Consider the following 23,260-nt stretch of genomic DNA (forward strand, 5'->3'; position numbering starts at 1 on the left):
TGACATTGGCTGCTCTTTCTAGCAAAGTGATTTAATTGAAATGTTTTTCTTGGGTTCTGATTCTTGAACATCAGGATATTTAAGATAGTGACATAAGATGGCAGACCTGAATAGGTTCCCTGCATGTGATTGGTGGGTCAAAATATCTACTGGGTTTTTTTGTTTGTTTGTTTGTTTGTTTTGTTTTGTTTTTTTTAACACCTGAATATTTGCCTTTACTACTTTTTCAAGCAAGATATAGGTAGGGTTTATTCATATCCATATTCACTATGTGAGAATAGCACTTTGTTTAGTTCACTGTGTGTGTGTGTGTGTGTGTGTGTGTGTGTGTGTGTATGTATGTGTGTGAGTATGCCCATAAAAACTGAATAACTGTATTACAATTTTTCTATATTTTACCCAGTTTTTTTCTCTTTCATGCTATGTTGTCTTCCCATTCTGATGGCAGAACTTTTTTTATTTTTATTTACTTTAATGTTTGATTCAACTACATTGACTAATCTGCTTGTTTTCGTAACAATTCCATGGAGTTTTTGTTTCTATTTCTCTGTAGTACTGCTTGAGCTGAGAGATGGCAATATACCCAAAAGTTCTTTTATTACACACGATTACCTTACCTGGCTTTGTTTGTTTTTTGCTTTGTTTCTCTGATTTTCAACAAGAAGCTATTTTTTTTTCTTTCAAATTCTTTAGAGAATTGTGTTGAAATTTTTATGGTAATTGTGTTGATTGCTTTGGGAATTGGTAAATTGCATTTTTAAGATTGCCATTTTCAATATGTTAATCATACTGATCCACGAGTATGGCTAATATTTTTATCTTTTGATATTTTCCTCCATTTCTTTCTTTATAGACTTGAAGTCCTTATCATACTGTTCTTTCATTTGCTTTACTAGAGTTACACTAAGATATTTTATGTTATTTGGAGCTATTGTAAAGGGTTTTGTCTCTCTAATTTCTTTCTCGTCTCATCTATCATTTGTATAAAGGAGGGCTAATAGTTTTTTTTTTTAGTTAATTTTTAATCTACCTATTTTGCTAGAGGTGTTTATTTACCCTTGGGGTTCTCTGGTATAAGTTTGGGGGTTGTTTGTGTATACTAGCTTATCATCTACAAATAGCAATAATTCCTTTCCAATTGTATCCCATTGATCTCCTTTAGCTAGAAATTAAAGTACTATGTTGAATAAATATGGAGAGAGAGGGAAGACTTCTTTTATCATTGATTTCAGTGAAATTTCTTTAACTTTTTCTCCATTTAATTTAATTTTGGCTATTGGCTTGCTCTATACTGCTTTTATTATGATTATGTAGGGACCTTAAGTTCCTAATCTCTCCAATAATTTTATCACGAATGGGTGTTAGTTTTTCCCAAAGACTTCTTCTGCATATAGAGAAATGACCATATGATATGTCCTTTTCTTTCAGTTTGTATATGTTTGTATTAAATTATTGGATATTTGTATAGTATACTATACCTGCAATACTTAGATGAAGTCCACTTGATCATGGTGAATAATTTTTAATGGCATTTTGAAATATTTTGGCTTGTGAGTGTTTTATTGAATATTTTGCATAAATATAACAGAAACTGGTTCACTTTTTTTATTGAATCCTTATGTGGATTAGGTATTAGTGTAACTGTGGCCTCATAGCATGAGGTTGGCACTGTAATCCCTGTTTCTATTTTGTGGCTATTCTGAGAAGTGTTGATATTAGCTTTTCTTTGAAAATGGGGTTAAATACTGTGTTAAAACCATTTGACCCTGGGCATTTTTTGGTTGGGAGACTTTTAATGACAGATTTTATGTCTCAGGGATTATAAGACTGTGTAAATAGTATTCTGATTTTGCTTTAACTGTAATCTCACATTATTTATGACACAGAATAATATATAAACATAAATTTGTATAATAAACTTAAAATTTGTGATATTTTTGCAGTGTGGCTTGTTTCAACTATTTTTTATACCAATACATATTGATAAAAGTAATAATTACCTGTTCTTGACATGATTAAAGAATCTTGGCACCTGATATACATGACTAATATCTGGAAATTATCTGCAAGTCCAGTAAAATTTTAACAGCATAAAGGAGAAATTTAATTGAACAGTTGAAGCACGTAAGAATGACTTGATAAATAATTACAAATTACTTCATAGAACAGGAAAATATTCTTTGCTTTGATTCATGTCAAAATACCAATTTAATTCTAGACCATTCTTTGATTTACAGGGGAATTTGCATACACTTTACATCAACATTGCAAGTATTTTTATTACCATGTCAACTTGTTTGGTTTTATGACGTTATTTATCAGAGCATTTTGTTAATAATAATGTTCTAATCCAGTTACTGGTGTACATGACCTTAATCCCAGCTTGGAGAGAAAAGTTTGATAGATCCTTGTGAGTTAGATACCTGCATGGACTTCATAGTAAGTTCCAGAAAAACTTAAAGCTAAATAGAGAAATCCTGTCTTAAAAATTACTACCCCAAACCAAACCAATCAAGCAAGCAAACACAATGATAATAAAGATCCAACACCAGATCTCAAACTATTTAACATTTCATTTCTATTTTATGAATATTTCATCATTTCACCTTTCCCAGAAAGATCAGTTCCTGTATCCTACCTAAGTCTCCGTGTGCCTACAGTTGTTTCTCATAGTTCATTATTTCTCCAAAGTTCTGTTTCATCCAATAACCTCATACTCCAATATTTTTGTAGAAAATTCCACAATTAGGGAGTGGCATGTTTTCAGTTCATAATTAGGCACTCATTACCTCTGATTGGCAAGTAACTAAAATCATAGATCAGAGTAAAGGTTCAGCTTAAGGGGGGATAAAGCACATAAGAAGTAGGAAACATACAAGAGCAACAAAAATCAGGGAGATTGATCCTTGCCAGGTCTGAGGGAAGCAAAATAAAAATACAGACAGAAGGACAAAGTATAAAAATCACACAAACTTTTACTGAAACAGCATCAAGGAATAATTTTGTATCCCAACAATGTATAGACTAGCAGGCACCCCAGTAAGAAGCATTAAAAGCCTTCTGAATGGAGCACCAATGGAGTTATTTTAAGTGACTCCTACACTATATTTATAATATAAACTCTACCTGTATTGTTTATTTATCTTTCTGAGGTTGAATGTGTGTTATTATTGTTAAAGACACCTAACACTTAGGCACATTATTCATATAATTTGATTTGGAACTTGCTTCCATTGTGCTAGAAAATACTGTGTATGCTTTAAGAGAAGTTAAAATTCCTACTGGATATAATAGCATCTTTTAAACACACACAATTATCCTGAGAACAAAAGGTCTCTACTTGTCCAACAATTTTCACAGATGCTGTGCTCTGTTTGCAGACAGGAGCCTATTCTGGTTACCTTCTGAGAGGCTCTACCATCAATTGGCTGAGATAGATACAGATACTCAGAGCTAAGCATTGGTCTGAGGACTAGAACCCCTATGGAGAGGTAGGGAAAGTACTGAAAAAATGGAGGAGGATGGCAGCCTGATAGGAAGAGCAACAGTGTCAACTAACGTGGACACATGTAAGCTCTCAGAGCCTGAGCCACCAATGAAAGAGCACACATGGGTTGGTTCTAGGCCCCCAACACCTGTGTAGCACAGGACTACCTTGTCTGGCTTCATGGAGAAAGGATGTGCCTCTGATACCCAAAGGAGATAGATGCTTTAAGGGGGCACCCATTTGGATATGAAAGGGTGGCTGGACAGGGGAAATAATTCTGTGATGTGGTACCTGGTAGGGAGAACATTTCAGATGGAAATAAACAATATAATTAATTAAAATGTAAAAAAAATGGAAAATAAAATCCTACAGTTATTTTTATGTTTTACTCACTTAAACCTCAGACAATAGCATTTATCTACTGTAATCTCTGATGCAAGTGTGAATTTCATAAGAATGGGTTTTCATGAATAAGCACTTGGAAGATTCAATAAGGAGTTACTTGTACAGTAATGAACATTTTGAACTCTCCAGTTAATTCAATTCACAGAGGGTTCTGTTCTTTAGAAGGAAATTAATCCATTTGATTCGAAGTGAAGAACATTTCAGCTTTATAAACAAGGAAGAAGAGAATCTCTTAACACAGAGTTTCATTGTTATGAATGTGATTTCCCCTTGTATGACTGAAAACACTGAAATGTCACCCAACTCAATTATTCTTGACTCAGGAAGATTAAAATAAAAAAAGTTAAAATACACCTCTATAGTTATCTACAATGTGGCATGTTCTATCACTCTTAAAAATAATGTATAATTTGAGGTAATGGAAGGATTTTGGATTCAAATATAATTGAAGAATATGAGTCAAATATACTGTTAATTGGTTTAAACTTCTAGATTTATTTTTTTGTTTTGGTGGTTTAATCATAGAAAAACACAACATACTCATGATTTTGATATATTTTAAAAGATGGAAATTTTATGTTTATTTACTATTAGCTCATAATATTTGATCCAGCATTAACTATTATTTACATTAGTTTTCACTCTTCAATTAAAGCAGTAAGCATATATTCTAGGTCTTTGATTAAAACCATATAAGGTGATGAATACTTTTATTTGGAAGAATGACTTCATTACAAAACATTCTGGAGATTTGTAAATCAAACTTACCTATGTCTTTTGGATTTTCTGGAAAGATTTTACATCTGCATCATAATTGAGGTAGAAAGACCCAATTTATATGTATTTTGAGTCATTAAATCGGTGTATCCAACTTTGTGGATCAACAATATCATAGCATATTGATTAGAAACAAATTCCCAAGCCAATTGATTCCTTAGGCCAAATGGTGATCAGTCTCCATGGCACAAAGAGTCAAGTCAGAAATGAAAGGTTTTATTTGCTTATACTTTAATTCACTGAACATTGTAAGAGGAAGGTCATGCAGGAAATCAAACAGAATGAACCTGAAGGCTGGAGCTAATGAAAAACAATGGAGTAATGCTGGCTACTCACATGCTTCCACTCTATTATTCACCCTTATTTCCTATATAAACAAAGATGACCAACCCATAGATGGAACACCTCACAATGAGATGAACTCTCACATATCAGTTACTTAGCTTCCAAACGCTGACACCATTGCATACACTAGCAAGATTTTGCTGAAAGGACCCAGATATAGCTGTCTCTTGTGAGACTATACCGGGGCCTAGCAAACACAGAAGTGGATGATCACAGTCAGCTATTGGATGGATCACACGGCCCCCAATGAAGGAGCTAGAGAAACTACCCAAGGAGCTAAAGGGAACTGTAACCCTATAGGTGGAACAACAATATGAACTAACCAGTACCCCGGAGCTCTTGTCTCTAGCTGCATATGTATCAAAAGTTGGCTTAGTCGGCCATCACTGCAAAGAGAGGCCCATTGGACTTGCAAACTTTATATGCCCCAGTACAGGGGAACCCCAGGGCCAAAAAGGGGGAGTGGGTGGGTAGGGGATTGGGAGGGTGGGTATGAGGGACTTTTGGGATAGCATTGAAAATGTAAACGAGGAAAATACCTAATAAAAAATAAATTAAAAAAAAAGAAAATTATTTACAGATAGATATTTTGGAGGCATTTGTTCAAGTGAGTATCCTTTGAAAATAGTCGTAGTATGTGTGACATAAGATAAGGCCACCAAAAAAACCCCTTGTCCACCTGATACAAAATACACTGCTATTTAGCCATACCTTTCTTTTTTTATTCATTCACCAAATCTCTCAGAAGGCTCCATGCCCCAGTATAGGGGAATGACTGGGTGGGTATGTGGGAGTGGGTGGGTGAGGAGCACCCTCCCATAAGCAGAGGGAGGAAGGATGAAATAGGGGGTTCTTGAGGTAAAACCAGTAAAGGGGCTAACATTTGAAATGTAAATAAATAAGATATTCAACAAAAAACCTGAAAAAAAACAAACAAACTAACTAACTAACAAACAAGCAAAATAATTTAAAAGTCCCATAGTATATTTTTATCAGCTCGAACAAATTAAAATTCTAGCGTCTTAATTTCTGGTGAGCCTAACTTTTGTCTCCAGTTGCATATGTAGCAGGGAATAGCCTAGTTAGCCATCAAAGAGAGGAGAGGCCCTTGGTATTGTGAAGATTATATGCCCCAATACAGGGGAATGCCAGGGTCAGGAAGTGGTAGTGCGTGGGGTGAGGAATAAGGCGGTAGGATGGTATAGGGGGCTTTTCTGTTAGCATTTGAAATATATATGAAGAAAATATCTAATAAAAAATAGAGAGTACAAATAGATACAGACACTTTGGTACAATATGGTGATTACACAGAAAATGGAGAATCTGTCTACATCAAGAACCATCTGTAGTGGGCTTGACCTAATGTTACTTGTATTCTAAGTTTAATTCTTTGTCCCCAGAACTGCTTTCATGAGTGTCTACATTTAAGACACTGAGGGACCCTGTCCATAATTGGCTTTGACTGGAATTAAAATTGAAGGCATCCAATGGCTTGGCAGGTCAGTCAGAGATGGGATTTGAGGATTTTGAGCTTGACCAAGAAAGGTAAGGAGAGCTGTCATGACAGGAGTGTGTACAGGAGAGAAGAGATAGCAAACTTGAGAAGCATGCATGACAGAGAGGTATGGCCATACTATGATGGAGGAAAGGAGAGCATGGCCCAGAGGACTGCTCACTTGGGCAACAATCAGGGTCCAGATCAGCGAAGATTGAATTTAGAATTTATTAAGTGATAACTCAGGATTATCAGTGGGAGGTGGATTAACTACTCAGAAGTTATGAAGTGTCCCAGCTATTGTCTTATTTAAGGCATATCAAAATATAAAGGTTGTGTGTGTGTGTGTGTCTCTCATTCCAGATGTAAACCATTTGGGGCAGGTACCAGAAAACTGCCACTTTGCTTTATTAAATAACTAATTCAGCACCCACCTATACAACTACTGAGCATATATGCAAAGGTAACCTCATTCCACTACTATGAATTATGCTCAACTAAATTCATAGGATCATTACTCATAATGGCAAGAATCTAGAAACTCTTAAATGTACATAAATCAAGAACAGATAAAACATGGTACATTTATACAATGTAGTATTTTTATTAGATTTTTACAGTTCAAATGTTATCCCTTTCCTGGTTTCCCCTCTGCAAACCCCCTATACTATTTCCCTTATCCTCCCCCCCCCACCTCCCCTCCACCCCCATTCCTTCCTTATTGCACTAGCATTCTTCTACACTGGGGCATCAAACCTTCTTAGGACCAAGCGCCTCCCCTCCTATTGATGCCAGATCAGGGCAGTTCAGCTCCTTCAGTCCTTCCACTAACTTCTCCTTTGGGTCTCTGTTCTCAGTCTGAAGATTAGCTACATGGATCAATATCTGTATTGGTCAGGATCTAGGAGAGTCTCTTGGAGACAGCTTTTTCAGACTCCTATCAGCAAGCACTTCATATCTTCAATAGTGTCTGGGTTTGGTATCTGCATGTGTGATGGATACCCAGGTAGGGAAGTCTCTGGATAGTCTTTGCTTCAGACTCTTTGTCCCTTTATTTCCTTTAGACGGTAGTAATTTGGGTCAACATTTTAGAGATGGTTGGGTAGCCTCATCCCTCAAACAGGGCATGGGGAGCATGCCTAATCTCTGTATATGGTCTCAACAGGTTCTCCCTCCACTTTGTGGTGTATTCATGTCATCCCCGTAGGGCTCTGGGAGGCTCTTGCTTTCTTGGCATCTGAGGATTTCTGATTGCTAACCTCAGTTCCTCATTCCCCATTGCTATGCACCTCTGTTCAATTTCTTGACCTTTGTACATCTCCTCCATCCCCTCTGATACCTGATTCCTCCCTTTCTTTCCCCTCTTCCACTTCACTTCCTACCTAGTCCTTCCCATCCCCTACTTCACTTGATTATTTTTTTCTCCCTTCTAAGTAGGACTAAAGCATCCTCTCTTTGATCTTCTTTTCACTTGAGCTTCATGTGGTCTATGAGTTGTATCATGGGTATTCCACACTTGAGCTTCATTTATATTTATAGGCATCTCTTTCTTTAGGTTGAGAAAGTTTTCTTCTATGATTTTATTGAAAATATTTTCTGAGCCTAGGAGAAGGGACTCTAGAATTATCATTTTCTTTGTGTGATGCATCATTTTTTTATTTTTATCTTCTATTCCTGAATTTCTTTTTTACATTTCCTAGATTCTGTTGGTGATGTTTGAAGCTGTTGTTCCTGTTCTCTTCCCTAGTTCTTTCATCTTCTGTGTCTGCTCAGTTTGTATTTAATTTTTATTTCTTGTATTTCCAGCTTCACTTCTTGCACAGTTTGATTTACTTCCTTCAGCTGTTTAATTGCATTTTCCTGTATATCTTTAAGGGATTTATTTGTATCCTCTTTAAAGGCCTCAAAATTCTTTATTCAATTATGCTTGTTTCTTTAGGGGTTTTATTTGTTTCTTCTTTGAAAGTCTTTGTTACTTTAAAGATTTAAATTAAAATAATTTTTGTGTTTTTGTTGAATTATGATATCCAGGTCTTGATGTAGTAGTGTAGCAGTGCTCTGAAGGTGTTACATATCTCTGCATCTTGTTTATTATTTTCTTCTGGTGGCCATAGTCATCACGATGACATTGCTCCCTGTGTATTCCTATTAAATCAGGTACAGGGGTGGTTCTAATGATCTTGATGTGGCAAGGATATTATGGATATCCTTGGGCAGAATTACTCCAGATCAGGAGGAGTATATGGTATTGGATCTGCAGGTATGTATGCTTCAGAGATTGCAGATCCAATAAAGTTAGGCAGTGAGATGGGGAAATAATGGAAGTGTACTAGGCAACAAGGGTGTTTAGGTATATTGGATTCAGTAAGGAGGTAAAATTGGTAAAGGAAAGGAAGCTCACTGGTAGGTTGAGGATCCTCAGGATTAATGAAGATATGCAGAGTGTTGTGATTAGAATGGAGATAAAGGAGTGATATCAGAATGTACAGGGCAGCTTTGCTTACCCAAGAGGACTTAGCCAGCAGGAAAGATAGGTTCAAAAAAGGAAGCTTAATTATATTGATAGGGATACATAGGTGTGATGAAGTTGGGCAGATGGGGGCTTAGATTCAGAAGGTATAATAGGCTGATTAGTACAGCTTGCTTTCCCAAGAGGACTCAACAAGCAAAGAATATGGGTGGGGAAAGAGATCCTATTCTATGTGCTTCAGGATCTATTCCTATACCTTTTCCTGATTTTACCTTTCTGCAATGAAATATGTACTCTTCAAATTAATTTTACACATTTTCAATTATCCCACCTTCATTAATGCATCGTCTTCCAATATATCCTTTGTAGTAAACTGCCATCATCCTCATTTACTCTAATCTGAAAACAGATAATACAAAAATCAATCATAACACATGAGAAAGAAATTTGCCTTTACATGTGTATGCCAGGAAAAGCTCACACAGCATAGTTTATTTAAGTTCTTTCCATTTGTGTAAAAATTTCATAACTTAATTTTCTTTGTTTTAGCAATACTGCAGTGTACACATGGAAAACCTTTAATTAATTATGTATTATTCATGTGGTAGACATATAGATTTATTCTATTTCCTAACTATTATGAACAAAGTAAAAAGGAAGCATAAAGTGCAAATATTGATACAGAGAGAGAGTCCTTTGGATATTTGCCCAAATGTGATAGCACTGATGATCTCGTGATATATTTTAGTTTTATATTGCTGACAACCAAAAATATGATTTCAAAAATGTCTTTATAATTGCAGTCTCTCAACAGTGACTAATAGTTCTGCTGCTGAATTCCAATGTATCAGGCTCTAATATCAAGATGTTGAGGACCCTTTTGATTGACCTAGAAAAAGGCAAGAAGAAGTTGAGGAGAAGGGAAATCCATAGTAAGATGAGAATTGTCAACAAATCTGGATCCCGAGATCACTCAGACACTGAGCTACCAAGGAGGCAGAATAGACCAGCTGAAGTGTGACCCCCTAACATATAAACAACAGAGGACTGTCTGGTCTGGGCTCGATGATAAAAGATGTACCTAATCCTTGAGGAACGTGAGTCATCAGGGAAGAGAGAAGCCAGGTTTGGTATGGGCTGTGATGGATGGGGATATCCTCTTGGAGATGTGGGTATGGGTGCAAGTAGAATTAGGACAGGAAAATGTTGGATGGCCAATCTGGAGGGTAAAAATGACTGTACTGTAAACAACTGATTAAAGATAATTAAAGAATAGAAAAAAGCATGTACTGCCAATTTAACTAAAAATAATGATAGTTTTTTTCTATCACTTGTGTCACTGAGGTTGTTAATATTGGTTGAAGTAGGATGAAAATTTTTTCTCAATTTTTTTAGTTTAAATTTTTATCCATACACAGTTTTTCTCAAAGCCACTCAGGGCTCTTCTTACGGTTAAACTCCTGACTTATCCCCTCTTTGATTTTCATTGAAAATTCATGTGGTTACAATCTTTCCTTTTTTAAAAAAATTGAATCCACTTAGGGTGACTTATATGTGCATAAGCATATGACACAAACATATTGATATGCTTTAAAAATCCTGGGGCACAGTCTTTGTATTCTCTGTCCTAGAGAAATCACATCTGCCAATAGACATCCTGTAAATCCTCCTCTTCCTATGTATGCCTTTTACTCTTTTTACATTATTACTTTCAACTTTAATACCTATAATGAACACAGTATAGAGAGGTTACAACATAGTTTCTTTTGTGAGCTTAATAGGAATATGTAACTTTATCTTCAGTACAAATGTAAAAGAAGGGTAGTAGTGATGCTTGTGTGTACATTAAGATGACGGATTTATAAATACATTTTTTCTGAAAGTAAACATGTAGCTTAAAATGAACATAAGAGAGTAGACTGAATTTGAGTACAAGAGAGGAATGAGTAAAACTAAATACTGTGAACTCATCAATATATAGGATAAACAAGACCAAATAAAGTTTAACATCTATTCTGTGCACTCAACTCAGCCGATCTCAACATGTGAGTTGTGAGCACTTCATGTACCATGTAACAGATATCCTGAACATCAGATATGTATATTATGATTCATAACAGTGACAAAATTATAGATTCACAGAAGCAACAAAAATTAAGAATGGTCATGACAACATACAGAATTGTATTAAAGTGTGGAAGCACTAGGAAAGTTGAAAACTCCCCTCTTACAGCAAGAATATTTTACACTATAATAACCTTGGCCCAAGGAATCTGTCATCAAATTACATAAAGAATTCATTAGCCAGCCAAGAGCCAAAGAACTCCAAATAGTCTGTGGCTTCCACTTTGTAGGTTAATATCAATTGCTCTTAAAGGTTCATTGTATTCCTAAATATTCTCACAATGCTGTTTGTATATGTACAAATTCCACATCTCTTCATGATGGTTGCAAGGTTATATGCATTCCCATGAAGCTGATGCAATCTTAAAGCCAAACAGAGATGTTGTCGTTGTAACTTGCCTCTATAGTGGAACATCTATGCCAAATAACTAAACTAAATGTTTTTTAACATATAAAATACTGTATTCTACGATATCATTTTCTTTGAACTTCTTGACTCCCTTAATCCATTTGAGGCCTTCTTATAATATATCTATAAAGCATGTATTTACATAGGAAAGAAAAATAATTGATGTGTGATTTGTAATGTTTTATTTAGAAGCTAGGTTAGTAAATAACTTGGGGGGAAATAACCTGTTTAAAAAAAACTGCTATATCAGATCCCAACAAACACATCAGGCTACACAACCATAATGTATATCCAGTGAACCTAGCACAGACACATGCATATTCCCTGACTATTTTCATTTAGTACCATGACCAGGGATATTAGATTCTGTAGGCTGTTTCCTTGTGTTGTCCTTGTCTTTCTGGCACTTATAATCCTTTCTCTCTCTATTTTGCAGATTCTTCAAGAAACCAGGGATACAGCCCTGTAGAAAACACTTGGATGAAAATTTCAACACAAGGAAGATAAGTACAACCAAGAACACACAAGATATCAGTCAGCTCACAATGAACCCAAAAGAAAACTCTCTCTCTCTCTCTCTCTCTCTCTCTCTCTCTCTCTCTCTCTCTCTCACACACACACACACACACACACACACACACACGCACACACAGTCTAACATGTGCATGCATTGACATGCACAGAATACATCTTCCAACAACAAAAATAACAGGAACAAACAGTCATTGGTATTTGATATCTCTTAATATCCATGGAATCAATTCCCTTTAAAAACATACACACACACACACACACACACACACACACACACACACACACACAAACAGACTGGATGCACTAAAAGGATCCAGCAGTTTGCTCTATAGATAAAAAAACAACACACACACACACACACACACACACACACACACACACACACACTTCAGCAACAAAGACAGAATCTAACTCACAGTAAATGGCTGAAAAAAATTTCCAAGCAAATAGGCTTTCAACCTAAAGTAAACAGAAGAGATAGGGAAGCAAACAGTATACTCTTCTAAGGAAAAAAATCACCAAGATGAAGTTTCAATTTTAAACATTTCTGCCCCGATTTCGAAGGCACTCAAATATGTAAAAGAAATTTTTCTAAAGCTCAAAACCACACATTGAACCTCATACACTAATAGTAGGAGTCTACAATACCCCACTCTTACCAAAGGACAGGTCATTATAACAGAAAGGGAAGAGAGACACAATGATACTACTTGAAGTTGTAAACCAAATGCATTTAAAAGATATCTGCAGAACATTTTACCCCAAAATAAAAGAATGTGTCTTCTTTCAGCATATTTTGAAACTTCTCCAAACTTGACAGATACAAAACAATCCTAAACAGATATAAGATGGTTGAAATGATTCCAATGCATTCTTCCAGATCACCATGGTCTAAGAGTGAACTGCAATAACAACAAAAACAACAGAAATCCCTCATAATCATAGAAACTGAATAACTATCTACTCAATGATAACTTGTTCAGAAAAGAAATAAAGAAGTAATTTCTAGAATTCAATGAAAATGAAACTAATTACCAAAACTAATGAGACACAATGAAAGCAGTGTTAAGAGGGAATTTCTTTTATTTTTTATTAGATATTTACTTATTTAATTTTCAAATGTTATCCATTTTCCTAGTTTCCCCTCTGAAATCCCCTATCCATTCCCCCTTCCCCATGCTCACCAAACCACCCATTCCCAATTCCTGGCCCTTGCAGTCCCCTATACTGGTCCTTCACAGGACCTAGGGTCTCTCCTCCCATTGATGATCAACTAGGCCCTTCTCTGCAACATATGCAGCTAGAACCATGAGTCCCATCATGTGTTTTCTTTGGTTGGTGATTTAGTAACTGGGAGCTCTGGGGGTACTGGAACTTCATATTCTTGTTTCTCCTAAGGGGCTGCAGATCCCTTCAGCTCCTTGCGTACTTTCTCTAGCTCCTTCATTGGGGACCCTGTGATCTGTCCAACAGATGGCTGTGAGCATCCACTTATGTTCATAGCAGCCTTATTTATAATAGCCAGAAACTGGAAAGAACCCAGATGTCCCTCAACAGAGGAATGGATACAGAAAATATGGTACATTTAAATAATGGTTATTGTTTTTGTGGGTGAATTCATGTCCCCAGAACTCCTCTGAAAGTCTTACCTGGCTATAGGAGGTAGCCACTTCAATATCTAAATACCTCATTACTTAGTATCGTTCCTAGGCCTATCCACATAGATTTCCTGTTCTCTCTCCAAGGCCTGGCCACAAGGTAGACCAAGAGATGTTTCCCACTGGTTTCCAATTTCATCCCCAGCCTTCACCTGCCACTCTTCGGTGCATAACTTATAACTCTTCCAGTTCAGCACCTCATGGGCTCTCATACCCAGTTCCCTTTTTCCTTCTATCTCTGATTATTATTGAGATTCCCCTTCTGCGATAGATTTACATATGCTCCCTTGATCTCTCCTTATTACAAAGTTTCTTGGGATATGTTGATAGTAGCATGATTATTCTGCACGTTATGTCTAAAGTTCCCATATAAGTGATTACATACCATATGTATACTTCTGACTCTGGGTTTCCTCACTCAGTATAATATTCCATTTGGCTGCAAAATGCAAGATATATTTGTTTTAAATAGCTAAATAGTATTCCATAATGTAGACATACCACCTATTCTTTATCCCCTTTTCAGTTATAGGACATCAACGTTGTTTCAAGACACTCACTATTACAAATAACACTGCAATGAACATAGGGAAGCCAGTGTCCCTGTTGTATAATGGGGCATCTTATGGGTATATACACAGGAGTTGTATAACTATGGCTTGAATAAAACTATTTCCAATATTCTGAGAAACCACAAAATTCATTTGAAAACTGGTTGCACAAATTTCAACTCCCACCAGCAATGGAGCAATGTTCTCAATGCTCCAAATCCATTCCACCATATGCTGTCACCTGAATTTTTGATCTTAGCCATCTTGAGAGGTATGGCATAGAACCTCAGGATCATTGTATTTGAATTTTCCAGAACATTTATTTAAGTGTTCTTGGTCCTTAGTAATTACTCTGTTGAGAATTCTCTATAAAGCTCTTATCCTCATTTTTAAATTAGGTTATTTTGTTTGTTGTCTCCCTTCTTGAGTTCTTTATTCATTTTGGATATTACACCTTTGTCAGATGGAGGGTTTGGTGAAGATCTTTTCCCAACATTGTCCTTTGCCTTTAAAAAAGCCCCTTCATTTTCAGGAGGTTTCATTTTACAATTTTGATATTTGAGATCGAGCCATTGGTATTCTGTTCAGGAATTTGTCTTCTGTACGAATTCATCAGAGGCTATTCCTTACCTTCTTTCCATTATTCAGTGTATCTGGTGTTATTTTTAGGTCTTTGTTACACTTGTACTGGAGTTTTGTGCAGGTTAATAAACATGTATCTATTTGCATTCTTTAACATGCAGACATCTAGTTAGAGTAGCACCATTTATAGAATATATTTTCCATTTATATGGTCTGCATTTGTTGTGATAAATCAAGTGTTCACAGATGTTTGCTTTTATTTTGGGGTAATTAAAACTTCATTGATCTTTCTGTTTCTGTAAAAGTACCATGCTGTTTTTATTACAATTTCGATGCAGTGAGGATTGAGGTGAGGGATGATAATATACCCCAAAATTCTATTATTCTTCAGGATATTTTTAACTATTCTAGGATTTGTTTTCTAGTTTTGTCATGAATATAAGAATTGTTCTCTAAATTCCTATTAGAATTGTGTTGTAATTTGTACATTGCTTTTGTATAATTGTCATTTACATTATTTTAACCATATTGATCCATGAACATGGAAATATTTCCATGTTCCTATTTATTCTTCTATTTCATTCTTTACAAGTGCTGGTCATACATGTCTTTCAGGCCTTGCGTTACATCAAGATATTTAAAATTTTTGTAGCTATTGTAAAGGGCTGTGTCTTTTTAATTTTTCTCATCCCATTTTTCATTTTTATAAATGATTGCTGCTGATAATTTTGAGCTAATTTTGAATACACATACTTTGTTGAATGTGTTTTTAAGCTGTTTAAATTTTCTGATAGAGTTTTGGGGGTCTGTTTTTATATGATCATATCGTCTACAAATAGTAATACCACGATTTCATCCTCTCCAATTTGTATCCCATTGATATTTAATTGCCTGCTTGCTCTAGGAAGATGATGTTTTAATGTGTTTTTTGAATTTGATTCATGAGGATTTTTATTGAGTGTTTTTGCTTCAGTTTCATTAGGAAAACTGGTCTGAAGTTGTCTTTTGTGATTTAGACATAAGGGTAACTGTGGCCTTATAGAATGAGTTCTGCAATTTTATATCTGTCTCAGTTTTATGGAACTTTAGAGAAGTATTGTTATTTGCTGTTCTAATATCCTGTCCTAAAGTCATTGATAGTAGCCATTTTTAGTTGGAAGAATTTTAATGACTGCTTTTATTACCTTAAGGATTGTAGGGCAGTGTAAATTGTGCTGACCTTGCATTGAGTCTGAGCTCACATTTTTTATGACAGAGAATACATAAATTTATGTAATAAGCTACACATTTGTAAGCATTTAGCACAGTGTGGATTGTCTCAACTCTATTTTACCCAAACAAATATTTGTTGAAAAAAGAATTATCTATCCTTGACATTGTTAAAGAATCTTGATATCTGATATACATTAATATTTGTCATTTTTTGACATAATATGCAGGGTTTGTGAGTAATATAACAACATAAAAGAGGTGTTTAATTGAATAGTTAAATAATAAAGGAAAAATCAGATGGAGAATTACAAAATATTTCAAAGTAAAAACAGAAATTATTATTAGATTTGGTTTGTATCAGAGTATCATTTTAATTCTAACCTATTCTTTGATTTCTAGGGAATTTTGCCAACACTTTACATAAAAATCCCAAGTACTTTTCTTACTTGTCAACTTCTTTGGTGTTATAATGTCATTTTAGCATAGCATTCTGTTAAAAATAAGGATCAAAGCCCATTACTGTTTGTGTCTGACTTCAAGCCCAGAATTTGTGAAGTAAATGTAGGTGATTCCTGTCAGTCTGATGCCAGCCTGGTATATATAGTAAATTCAAGAACACCTAAGGCTACCCAGAGAAATCCTATCTCAAAAATCTATACCCAAAACCAAAACAAGCCAGCAAGTAGGCAAAGAATTAATTTTAAAAACATAATGTCATATCTCAAAGGTTTTTTTTTTCAACAATTTACTTCTATTAATCAGTTTTTCTCATGTCACTTCTTCCAGAATTAGTTCCTGAATCCATTTCTTAGATTCTGTTTGCCTACAGTTGTTTCTCAGATTTCATTGTTTCTCTGAAATTAGCTGTTCATGAAATAGCCTCATACATTGACAGATGTTGAAGAAAATTCCTCATTTTGGGAATGACATATTTTTATCTCATAATTAGATACACATTAACTCTATTCAAATACATAAATATTATAGGTTAGGGCAAGGGATGGGTTAAGGGGAAATAGCAGCTAAGAAGTGGGAAAAACAAAAACAACAGCAAAACCGAAAGAATAACATCAACAAAACCAAAGAGATAGGGTCATACAAGGACTAAGGGAAGGTAAATAAATATAGAGACAAGAGAACAAAGGAGACATGCACAAAAGTGTACTGAATAGCATCAAGGAATTATATTTTGTATTTCCATAGACTTATTCACAATTCATAGAAGTATATGTGTTTACATATTTATATGCATATATATATGCATATATATATATATATATATATATATATATTATGTATTACACACACACAAATATACAGTATAATGTGAAAAGCCTTCTGAGTGAAAGGTCCATAAAGTTAAAGTACGTGAATTTCTAGGACATAAAGTCTATACCTTTGTTGCTCATTCATCTTTCTGAGGTTGAATGTGAAAAAATATTGTTGAAGTCACCTCACACTTAGGATACATAATTCAATTAATTTGATTTAGAACCCGAAAGCCTCCTGACTTAAGCCAAGCTTCCATAGTATAAGAAAGTACTGTTCAACATTAATGTGGTTCAAAAAATCAATAGTGTTATTAGCTAGGGACACATCTATAAACAACCAACAACCTATATGTGTTTTTTTGTATTATCTGTGTTCAGCTTAAAGTACATGAGGATAATGATGCTTGGGTCCTAAGAAGGCTTGATACCCCAGTGTAGAGGAATGCTAGTGATATGAGGAGAGTATGAGTAGGTGGGTAAGGTAGCACCTTCACAGAAACAGGGTAAGGGTGGATGGTATAGGGGTTTTTCAGAGGGGAAACTGTGAAAAGGGGATAATATGTGAATTGTAAATATGCAATAAAATACTACATTTTAATAAATGTACCACATTTTCTTTATATGTTCCTGATTTATGTACATTTAAGATGTTTCTACGTTCTTGCTACTATGAGTAATGATCTTATGAATTTAGTTGAGCAACAGTCATAGTAGTGCAATGAGGTTTTCTTTGCATATATGCCCATTAGTGATATATATGGGTGTTGAATTAATTGATGAAGAAAAGTGGCAGTTTCCTGGTGCCTGCCCCAAATGGTTTACACTCTGGAATGACACACACACACACACACACACACACACACACACACACACACACCCTTTATATTTTAATATGTCTTAAATAAGACAATAGCTGGGACACTTCATAACTTCTGTGTAGTTAATCTACCTCCCACTGATAATCCTGAGTTATCACTTAATAAATTCTAAATTCAATCTTGGCTGATCTGGACCCTGATTGTTGCCCAAGTGAGCAGTCCTCTGGGCCATGCTCTCCTTTCCTCCATCACAATGTAGTAGTGCCTTTCTGTCATTCATGCTTCTCAGGTTTGACATCTCTTCTCTCCTGTACACACTCCTGTCATGACAGTTCTCCTTCCTTTACTTGATTTCAAGCCCAGAATCCTCAAATCCCATTTCTGTCTGACCTGCCAAGCCAATCGATGCCTTCATTTTTATTTACCAGTAAAAGTTAATTATGAACAGGGTCCCTCAGTGTCTTAAATGTAGACAGTCATGAAAGTAGTTCTGGGGACAAAAAATAACCTTAGAATACAAGTAATGACCACAGCATCTGGGGGAGCCATTTGAGTTCCCAAATTCTGTCAAGAATGGTCTGCACAGGCGAGAGTGTGGACTGCAGAGGCTAGCAGCTTCTGGGACAGGCAAAACCAACAGAGTTTCTGGGGCAGACCATGCTTTAGGCTCCAGACACTGGGCACCTTCCCTGCCAGAGGTGAGGTGTCCACCTCTCCCAGGAGGAATTTATCACAGCATCTGGTGGAGACATCTTGGTTCCTGGATCCTGCCAAGACTACTCTGCACAGGTGAGAGTGTGGGCTAGAGAAGCTATATAGATTCTAGGACATGCCTTGTTTTGGGCCTTCATCTTCTTCCAGGAGGCAGGTTAGAACACCAGATATCTGTACACCTTCCCTGCAAGAGGAGAGCTTGCCTGCAGAGAGTGTTCTAACCACTGAAATTCAGGAGACAACTAGTCTTCCAGGTCTGCTGATAAAGGCTAACAGAATCACTAGAGGAATAAGCTCTAACCAGAGACAAATATAACAACTAACTCCAGAGATTACCAGATGGCGAAAGGCAAACATAATAATACTACTAACAGAAACCAAGACCACCTATCATATCAAAACCCAGCAATCCCACCTCAGCCAGACCTGGATACCCCAACACACCTGAAAAGCTAGACCTAGATTTAAAAGCATATCTCATGATGATGGTACAGGACATCAAGAAAGACTTTTAATAACTCACTTAAAGAAATACAGGAGAACACTGCTAAAGAGTTACAAGTAATTAAAGAAAAACAGGAAAACACATCCAAACAGGTGATGGAAATGAGCAAAATCATACAGGACCTAAAAAGGGAAGTAGACAAAATAAAGAAAACCCAAAGTGAGGCAATGCTGGGGATAGAAACCCTAGGTAAGAAATCTGGAACCATAGAAGCTAACAGCTTCAGGAACAGGCAAGAGCCACAGAGCTTCTGAGGCAGTGCCCTCTTCGGGAGGGCTTTTCCTCAGCATCAGCAAAAGACATCTTGGTTCAGAGACTCCACCGAAAGTTGTCTGCACATGTGAGAGTGTGGACTACAGAAGCTAACAACTTCTGTGACAGGCCAAAGCAACACAGCTTCTGGGAAAGATGCTGTTTTGGGCCTTCATCTTCGGCCAGGAGGGAGGTCCTAACACCAGATACCTGTGCACATTCCCTGTAAGAGGAGAGCTTGCCTGCAGAGAGTGCTCTGAGCACTGAAACTCAGAGGAGAGAGATAGTTTCCCAGGTCTGCTGATAGTGGGTAACAGAATCACCAGAGGAACAATCTCTAAACAGAGACAACTATAACAACTAACTCCAGAGATTACCAGATGGCAAAAGTTAAACGTAAAAATCTCATTAACAGAAATGAAGACCACTCACCATCTTCAGAACCAAGCACTCCTACTTCACCCAGTCCAGGGCACCCCAACACACCTGAAAAGCTAGACCCAGATTTAAAAGCATATCTTATTATGATGGTAGAGGACATCAAGAAAGACTTTAAAAACTCACTTAAAGAAATACAGGAGAACACTGCAAAACAGGAAGAAGACATTAAAGAGGAAACACAAAAATCCCTAAAAGAATTGCAAGAAAACACAACCAAACAGGTGATGGAATGGAATAAAACCATTGAAGACCTAAAAAGTGAAGTAGACCCAATAAAGAAAACCAAAAGTGAGGCAATGCTGGAGATAGAAAACCTAGGAAAGAAATCGGGAACCATAGATGCTAGCATCAGCAACAGAATACAAGAGAAGAAGAGAGAATCTCAGGTGCAAAAGACTCCATAGAGAACATCTGCACAAGAATCAAAGGAAATGGAAAATGCAAAAAGATCCTAACTCAAAGCATCCAGGAAATTGAGGACACAATGAGAAGACCAAACGTACGGATAATAGGAGTAGATGAGAATGAAGATTTTCAACTTAAAGGGCAAGCAATATCTTCAACAAAATTATAGAAGAAAATTTCCCCAACCTAAAGAAAGAGATGCCCATGAACATAAAAGAAGCCTACAGAACTCCAAATAGACTGGACCATAAAAGAAATTCCTCCCAACACATTCTAACTAAGGAAGTGAAAGATCTGTATGATAAGATCTTCAAGGCTCTGAAGAAAGAAATTAAAGAAGATCTCAGAAGATGTAAAGATCTCAAGGATAAAAGAACCTCTGGTGGAATCACCATGCCTGACCTAAAGCTTTACTACAGAGCAATTGTGATAAAAACTGAATGGTACTGGTATAGTGCTAGACAAGAAGACCAATGGAATAGAATTGAAGACCCAGAAATAAACCCACATACCTCTGGTCACTTGATCTTCGACAAGGGAGCTAAAACCATCCAGTGGAAAAAAGACAGCATTTTCAACAAATGGTGCTGGCACAACTGGTGGCTATCCTGTAGAAGAATGAAAATTGATACATTGCTATCTCCTTGTACTAAGGTCAAATCTAAATGGATCAAGGAACTCCACATAAAACCAAAGACACTGAAACTTATAGAGGAGAAAGTGGAGAAAAGCCTCGAAGATATGAGCACAGGGAAAAAATTCCTGAATAGAACAGCAATGGCTTGTGCTGTAAGATCGAGAACTGACAAATGCGACCTCATTAAACTGCAAAGTTTCTGTAAGGCAAAAGACACTGACAATAAGACAAAAGGACCACCAACAGATTGGGAAAGTATCTTTGCCTATCCTAAATCAGGTAGGGGACTATTATCCAATATATACAAAGAACTCAAGAAGATTGACTCCAGATAATCAAATAACCCCATTTAAAATGGGGCTCAGCACTACACAAAGAATTATCACCTGAGGAATACTAAATGGCTGAGAAGCACCTGAAAAAATGTTCAGCATCCTTACTCATCAGGGAAATGCAAATCAAAACAACCCTGAGATTCCACCTCACACCAGTCAGAATGGCTAAGAGCAAAAATTCAGGTGACAGCAGATGCTGGCAAGGATGTGGAGAAAGAGGAACACTCCTCCAATGTTGTTGGGTTTGCAAGCTTGTACAACCACTCTGGAAATCAGTCTGGCGGTTCCTCAGAAAATTGGATATAGTACTACTAGAGGATCCTGCAATACCACTCCTGGGCATATATCCAGAAGATGTTCCAACTAGTAAGAAAGACTCATGCTCCACTTTGTTCATAGAAGCCTTATTTATAACAGCCAGAAGCTAGAAAGAACCCAGATGTCCCTCAAGAGTTGAATGGATACAGAAAATGTGGTACATTTACACAATGGAGTTCTACTCAGCTATTGAAAAGAATGAATTTAGGAAATTCCTAGGCAAATGGATGGACCTGGATGGCATCATCCTGAGTGTGGTAACCCAATCATAAAAGAACTCACACAATATGTACTCACTGATAAGTGCATATTAGCCCAGGCACTTAGAATACCCAAGATAATAAGATTCGCTAAACACATGAAACTCAAGAAGAATAAAGACAATTGCTCTGTAGTACAGCTTTAGGTCAGGCATGGTGATTCCTCCAGAGGTTCTTTTATCCTTGAGAAGAGTTTTTGCTATCCTAGGTTTTTTGTTGTTCCAGATGAATTTGCAGATTGCCCTTTCCAATTCGTTGAAGAATTGAGTTGGAATTTTGATGGGGATTGCATTGAATCTGTAGATTGCTTTTGGCATGATAGTCATTTTTACAATGTTGATCCTGCCATTCCATGAGCATGGGAGGTTTTTCCATCTTCTGAGATCTTCTTTAATTTCTTTCTTCAGGGACTTGAAGTTCTTGTCATACAGATCTTTCACTTCCTTAGAGTCACGCCAAGGTATTTTATATTGTTTGTGACTATTGAGAAGTTTGTTGTTTCCCTAATTTCCTTCTCTGCTTGTTTATCCTTTGTGTAAAGAAAGGCCATTGACTTGCTTGAGTTAATTTTATATCCAGCTACTTCACCGAAGCTATTTATCAGGCTTAGGAGTTCTCTGGTGGAATTTTTAGGGTCACTTATGTATACTATCATATCATCTGCAAAAAGCGATATTTTGACTTCTTCTTTTCCGATTTGTATCCCCTTGATCTCCTTTTGTTGTCTAATTGCTCTGGCTTGGACTTCAAGTACAGAGTGAGTTATGAAACCAATTATCCCCAGAAATTGTATGCAAACAATAAATTTTGATGAGGTATGCACAACATGTGAATCCACCCATTCCACTGGTGCAATATAGGGAAAAGAATTATGTCTTATTCTTCATTAACACTCCAGATGCAATTTTTTTCTCAGAAATGCAACAATTTTTCTGATTATGATTTCGTATAGTCATTCTTCCAAATAAAGGTAATAGTCATGTTTACAAAATTAATAAAAGAAGTATACTATTTACTTAATAATTTTACTAAAGGAGAATACAAAATAATGCTGAATAAATTATTATGAATAAATGGTGAATAAAAACAATCATAAGTCTTTCAAAATTTAAAATCGTGAGAGGTGATTCTCAAATGATCACTTCGTGCCTTATTTGTAAACTAAAATTTAGAAGTTCAAATTGTGAAACAGTGTACTTGACTTATTTTCTACAAATTAAATTTCTATTAAAACACTTTCCTCTTCTTCAAAATA

This window comes from Mus caroli, unplaced genomic scaffold (genome assembly GCF_978045245.1).
Source record: "Mus caroli unplaced genomic scaffold, Mus_caroli_1 scaffold_18, whole genome shotgun sequence".
Taxonomy (NCBI): domain Eukaryota; kingdom Metazoa; phylum Chordata; class Mammalia; order Rodentia; family Muridae; genus Mus; species Mus caroli.